This window comes from Adiantum capillus-veneris, chromosome 22 (genome assembly GCF_014529385.1).
Source record: "Adiantum capillus-veneris isolate H3 chromosome 22, ASM1452938v2, whole genome shotgun sequence".
NCBI classification, from domain to species: Eukaryota; Viridiplantae; Streptophyta; class Polypodiopsida; order Polypodiales; family Pteridaceae; genus Adiantum; species Adiantum capillus-veneris.
Genome location: NC_140952.1, coordinates 56,802,775 through 56,809,835, shown reverse-complemented (window position 1 = coordinate 56,809,835; position 7,061 = coordinate 56,802,775). Strand labels below are relative to the sequence as shown.

Below are 7,061 nucleotides of genomic sequence, written 5' to 3'. Positions count from 1 at the left end.
GTGCTGGCGTCTGCGCATTATTGACGGCTTTGTTTGAAAATGCCAATCAATGGTCATCGTTAAAATAGGCAAAATACCCCCGGGGACCGGACCACCTTGATCCGATTGTTCCCTCGGAGCGGTAGGTTGAACTCGTACGTAAATCGCAGCAGCGTAGTACTAATTACCAGGAAAAGCGGACGGCATTCGCCGCGAATACTGACAAAGCTATGGCGAGCTTCTGCCCTGTCGTGCAATGCCCGCAATCACTTTCTGTGCCCACCTCCGCAACTAGCTTCTCATCGGCAATCTCTCTGTACGGAAGCGTCTTCACCCCAGGCGTCCACTCACCTTAACCACCTGGTAGACCCAGGTTCTTTCTCTCTTTCTCTAGACACACGCGCGCGGATCAGCCTCTCTCTCTCTCTCTCTCTCTCTCTCTCTCTCTCTAATTCTATTGTTTTCTGTTCTCTTGATCAGCTCCTCACGCTTGGCAGCTCGTCTATGAGGCCTTGAGCAGGTCTTGTTGGGTTTTGCTTACGTTTGTAGCTCTGTGGAAGTACGCATGGCTATCTATGAGCCTGACTTTCAATGTGTTTCTCTCTCAGTTCAAGGATACGGGAGCATGATTTTGTAAGGCCATTCAGCTGCAGGTATTGCTGACGACAGGCTCGAGTTTGTATCATTTTAAGTACATTTTCTGTGTTTTACTTGAGAGAAGAGGGGCTACAAGGCCTAATACAAACAAGGGTCTTTGGTGGTTTTGGGGGGGGGGGGGGGGATAAGCATGTTGCTTCCTCAATAATCATGTATCGGTCGATGAATGACGTGAGCATTCTCATTCAGTCCTAGATCTATGCAAATGGACATGGCTAGACAGATTCATCTCCGTTGTAATGAGGCCTCAAAGGCTCGATTGGCTGCACATATGATACCGGTTACTTGAGGGGGCTCATGCCATTATTGTGATCCATTAGATACGAAGCAGCTTTTTTGAATAACTGGACTAGCAACTTCTGTACTTCGCCATGTTTTCACAGTTGTCTCATTTTAGAGGCAATCATTAGTCTTCACATTTGGCTGTGATATGTCTCTCTTTGCTATTGTTGATATGTATACTTGGCACTCTCTAAACGCGCATAGACATTACATCCTTCACATTTACATTCCACAACAGCATACTGGCTTCAAGGTTCCTGATTTTATTAGCATGTAGCTTTTGGGAGGTTTCCGTCTATCTTTTGGTGCTCCTTGTTGGATAGTTTCAGGTTTTGGTTTTAGACATCGGACCAGGCTAGTCTATCTCTTGGGATGGAATCCCCTAGACTTTAGAGAGCTCACAGTCCATTTGTACAAATCGAGACAAGGGATAGATCTTGCTAGCTTGGGCGAGGGACTTGCTGTCACAGTCAGATTGCAAGGTTCACCACTAGAGTTCCAACTAAATATCTCAAGAGATTGGTAGTAGTTAGGGCGTGGTGTTGAGTAAAGGTTGATCACTGTCTGATGGTGCTCTTCTGGTTATTCTTTACCACTCTGTCGTGAAGAATTGACCTTGCTTTATCTCTTTCTCTCTTTCTTTCTCTACGATCCATGGAGGGGATAGTCTTCTTCACTGGGCTTCAAGGTCATTGCTTTATTTTTTATAAGAGCTGGGCACATGGCAGTTGGATGTACACAACGTGTGGATAGCAGACGTGTCCAAGAGACACATGACTCCAGAGGTAATCGGAGATTAGAGGCAGAGAGAGCTACAAGGAGGGAAGCAAAGAAAGTAGACAAAGGCGACAGAGGAAGGTAGAGGTTCCTCAGATTACAAAAGTTTACACGAGCGAGGACCCTATTGTTTCCTCCTCTTTGGCAGCTGTACTATGTGTTTCTGTAGTGCCTAACAAGGCTCCTGAGGATATTGCTCCTTCATGCAGTTCAAATAGAGAGGAGATTCCTCTTGCCATACTCATGGAAGAGTATGAGGAGAATTTTCCACCTCTTCAAGTTTATAAAAAAGGAGGTCCGAAAAATTGAGATCCAAGAATAGTCTTGGTATTTGGATTGTATGTTTTATGGATTATGGGAATGGGCTTACTGCCCTCAAGATGTCTATTCAATGGAAGATACTTTTCTTGGGGAAAAAAGAAGGTGTTCTGTGAGATACAGATGGGTATTTGCGTATGTGCCTGGATTCTATCTTGGTTATGGCTACGGACTACTGTTTTGTCTACACCGATGCCAATCACAGAGGATGTGCTGTGTGCGTGGGAGGAGATCTGGGACCCACCAGTTATTCCTCTCCTGAGCAATATGCTGATGGCACCTTTCACTATACAAGAGATGCATGATGCTCATGTTGGTATTGATGCTACTTCTTGTCCTGGAGATGGCCTGCTTAGACAGTTCGTTCTTGAGGATTGGGATGTATACATGCCTCTGTTGCAGGGTTTCCAGCATGTATTTGACACTGGCCATATGCCATCTTCGCTTACATCTTGCTTGATTACTTGTATATTGAAGAGGAAAGACTGCTTCCTCATTGGCGACCTATTACTTTCCCTCTCCTCCGCGTATAAGATTCTGGCTAGGACGATCAGTGCTCGATTAAAACGTTCTTGCCAGATTTGATACATGCTTCTTAGATAGGTTCGGTCCATCCTCGTGGCTTGTGGGGGAAAGATACCCTCACTTCTTTACACACGAGACAGGCAGTGGTGGAGCTCCACCCCGAGAGAGAGCAGTGGGCCCAAACGTTGGCGCCCCTTTCGGTATTTCTTTATATTGTTTGAACTCAATACAACTCCCATGGCTCTGCTCTGGCAATTCAAATAACAAGAGATAGACGACACACGAGACGGGGAGTGGCGGAGTTCCACCTTGAGAGAGAGCACTGGCCCCAAACGTTGGCGCCCCTTTCGGTATTTCTTTATATTGCTTGAACTCAGTACAACTCCCATGGCTCTGCTTTGCATCTCTCGTGGGTAGATTGCCAGAGAGAGAGCACATGGGTCATATTTGAAGGGGCCCTTGGGCCTTGGCCTCTAAAAGCAGTTTACATGAAAAGCAATCAAACTCAAAAGCTTCTGGTCCAAAAGCAAGTGTCCAAAAGTAGCCAACGCCAGTTGCAGAAATCCGTATAGTTGCCACGTCAACACATGCAACGTAAAATGCGGAAGCCATGTCATCAGCTTCTATGCAAGAGATTGTGTGCGCGTGTGATCCTGCTTTATTTTAATGCCTTTAGGTCACTTGGGCCCCATCGGACAGGGTCCCATAAGTTGGCGGGAACTTCTCTTTAGAAATAGGCCACTCGACAAGACTTAACTTATTTTGTTGCTTTTGCTTCTTCTATTGCTTTTTCTAGGGTCTAGGCCTCTCGGTTGGGATGTGCAAGTTGGCTCTGTTCTTCAATGGCTTGACACGTCAGCAGTTTGTGATAGGGACCCAATACAAACTCACTTCCTAAAGCCCCTCGACCCATATAATGGGAAACTTCAAGAAAATGGCAAAAACTAGGGCACCCAACAAAAAGGGCCTAGGATTTGGCTGGATAAAATATGGGAAAAAACCCCACATGCCTAGAACCTGGAAAATCTTACAAGACCGGGCACAGCCACAGAGAAGTCCTCCCTTAGAAGATCTAGTTGGGGAAACTCAAGAGACGACCTCCAAAACTCTAGCATCCCCTCTCAAATTTTGGGTACACAACAAGACTAGGGCTTTGAGTGAAGAAGGAATCTACAAGTCTAGTCTATTATTGCATGAAGAAAACCTCTCTATAGACTATCATAGTGCCGAGGATAGATAATCCTATCCACCAATGGTAATAATTGCTACCAGCAGCCACCGACGTCTTCTAGGTCCATGAAACTTGTGTTGGTTGTCACGTGACACATCCCAACCCTATGTGTCTGTGGACAAGCTACACCATAGCAGGGTTTCCGTCAGTCAAGTCAGTTTAGATTAGCAGCGATCTGGCACTTTCGTGAGCCTATTCGTAGACCGTGCATGCCCAGTCACTTAGCATAGATGCATGCCCAGTCACTTAGCATAGATGCATATCCTCCGGTTGCACACAACATGATGGTCGGAATTCCCATCAGAATCCATTAGCATCAGTTAGGGGAATTTTCTAGTGCATTTAGCCTATTTTCCTATTTATTGGTATTTTCTCTTATTATTTTTAAGTGACTTTCCAACAAAAGTAGGTAGGGCAATTTTGCTAAGCTAATATATAAGCAAACCCAAGTTAGCACTTTCTGGCAGAAGAGGCAGCAGGAGCTTCCCGCTCAACAGGCAACTTCTCAGCAGTACCCCCTGAGACCACCCCTGGCGTTTTTGCATCTTCAACCATCCCCTGGCGTTTTTGCATCTCACCCCAGCCTGGCGTTTTCCTTCTCTAGCAGCAGATCCATCACCTTGGCGCTTCCCCACATCAGCCTATCGCCCTCAAGCATCTCAGATTTGCTAGCGTTTTTGTCTCTACAGCCCAGCGTTTCGGCAAAGGGAAAAGCAGCTCTAGCGTTAGTGAATTTCAGCCCAAACCGCATCAGTTCCAGCCAGCAGAACCTCAGCCTTTGCAGCGTTTTCAGCAGGTGCAAATCTGCCCAAAAACGCAGCCTCACAGGTACAGAACATCAGCGTTTTCATCTTCAGCAGTAACCCCGACAAGAGCCATCATTTTCAGCCATAAGCACAGCAGTCAAGCAATCCATTTCAGCCCCGAAAACAGTCCACGAATTTCAGCCAAAGAAGATCACAGATTCAGCCAATGTCGTCGTCGTCGTCATCGTCGTCGTAGTCATCGGTATAGTCCCATTGCATCAGTCCATTGCATTCGCATTGTACACCTTTGTGCAATCAAAGTAGACCACTCTCGCCGACGAGAGTGGGGCCTTCGAAGGAGGGTTTTACAACCTCTCGGTGTCGTATCTCTTCTCTCAGTCTCATTCACTTGCACGCACAATATCCACTCACTTTGTTCGTGATCATAGCACTCTCCATAAGACGGAAAGCTCTCTCTTTCCCTAAGAACTAAAAGGAACCTTGAGCAATAAAGATCACTAATCTTGAGAAATATAACATTCATTCCGCTGCACCTTACATTGGTATCAGAGCTTTGGAAGTGTTATGCATTACTCAAGAAAAGAACCACAAGAACCACAAGAATGTTTTTTTGCTTGTTGCAATCGCACGAACCCAAGTTTACTTGGGCGTGGCGATTCCTAATCGTGTTTTGAAGAGTGACAGGAATCCCAAGAAAGAAGGGCTTGTCCAGCCTCCCCTTGTGTCTCTTTTCACTCATTGAGAGCGGACCGTGCACTTAGCGGCCGGCCAATCGACGTGAGGTGGGAAAAAGCAACCTTGGTGTGAGCGCAAGGCCGCCAAGGGGTGCGCCTGTAGAAAAAGGTAGAACTCGGGTGAAGAGAAGATCCTTCTCCAACGTGATTTGCAAGCAAAAGAAACCCTCAAGAACCTCAAGATCCTCAAGAACCCAAGAACTCAAGAACCTCAAGAACCAAGTTCCTCGTGAACTTAAGAACCAAAGATCCTAGTGCATGGTCGTCACCCGAAGCGGCATGGATACTTCGCATTCAGGTGATGAGCATGAGAGAGGCGACCAAGGATTCTCTCCACCAGGAGATTTTTCCAACCCTTCCCCTTCGCCATCTACGCCACGAGTTGTCCTCACTCCTATGGAGATGATGGTCAAGTCGATGTTGGATATGATGGCACAACAACAAGAAACGAATCGAGTTGCATTGGCACAACTCGCAAGCAAAGCAGAAGAACAAGCAGCAAAGGACCGTGCACAAGAAGCCAAGGACCGCGAGCGCGATGAAAGAAACGCCACACTTGCCGCAAAACAAGAAGAAAATCGCCTTGCTCAGAAACGTGAGCGCATTGCTCTTGCCGCAAAACAAGAAGAAAATCGGCTTGCTTTCGAACGCGAGCGCGATGAACGAGAGGCTCAAAGGGAGATTCGTCATCAAGAATTTATTTCCCACATCCTAGCCTCGAAGACCGAACCACCCAAAGATCATGGGAGTTCGTCAAGTGGCGCAAGCCACGACGCGGATTCCAATCATCTAGTCACAGAAAAGTTGACTTTCAGTAAGTATGACGGAAAGATGGATGCGACAGTTATTCATTCATTCTTGGTTGCATCAATTTAATGCTTATTTTGCGACAGCTAAGAAGACAGGAAATAGAAAAGTTTTGACGACAGCTATGTACCTTGCCGGTGATGCCGTTAATTGGTACCACGCATGGCAAGAGGCACAACTAGCCGCGTACCTAGAGGCAGCCGACGATTTCACGCCCCTCTCTTTTAGTTGGGCTGATTTCCAAGACAAGCTCAAGGCGCGGTTTATGCCACCTCAGTACCTTGCACGATTGAAGGACGATTGGCGAGCTCTCAAGCAAAATGGTATGCCGGTTATGTCTTTTTCTAATCGTGTTTTGCAGCTAGGTACCCAATTACGCATGTCGGATGATGAGCGCAAAGAGGCTTTTCTCTTTGGATTGGACGAGTATGTCAAGTACGATGTCGAGGTATTCGATCCAATCGATCTCAACAAGGCAGTAGCGATTGCTCTCGCACAAGAGATGAAGCACAACAAGGGAAAGCCTAAGGAGAACAAGACTTCCCGAAGTACCTCGCAGACTTCTCAGAAACGGTAAGAACGGTAAGAATGGTAAGAATGATAACTCTTCTAACCAATCTTCCAACAGTCTCTCATCAAAGAATTCTTCCAATGAATCTAAGGGTAAGGCTAACACAACTGCTAAACCTAAGATGAAAAGGTAGCACAAGGAATTGTAGGAGGATATATCACGTCGGAAGAACAAAGCACGTATTTTAAGGAAGGTCGTTGTTTTCATTGTCACATTAAGGGTCACATAAAACGAACATGTCCTAAGCTTAAATCGAATGATCTAAAAAACCCACATCACCCACTACATCTGTCAATGCAATGAATGATAACACGATTGTGCCCAAAGTTTCTCACGACCCTCCCATTGATGATTCTCTCATTAAATATTATGGTCGCACGTCGGGGCACCGTTTTGTCATATTGTTTAACCTA

The 7,061-nt window shown here is 46.1% G+C and overlaps 1 protein-coding gene across 3 annotated transcripts in view; it reads left to right on the top strand.

Annotated features, from left to right (window-relative positions):
- The first annotated feature begins 321 nt into the window (after nucleotides 1-321).
- The window catches only part of LOC147429405 (putative methyltransferase PMT23), a 32,260-nt gene continuing 25,520 nt past the window's right edge, over nucleotides 322-7,061 (top strand). The window contains exons 1-3 of one of the 3 annotated variants that reach the window (XM_086495632.1): nucleotides 322-352; nucleotides 460-499; nucleotides 588-632. The gene's annotated coding sequence lies outside the window, so the exon portion shown is untranslated. The other 2 variants (XM_086495633.1, XM_086495631.1) reach the window with 2 other exon arrangements.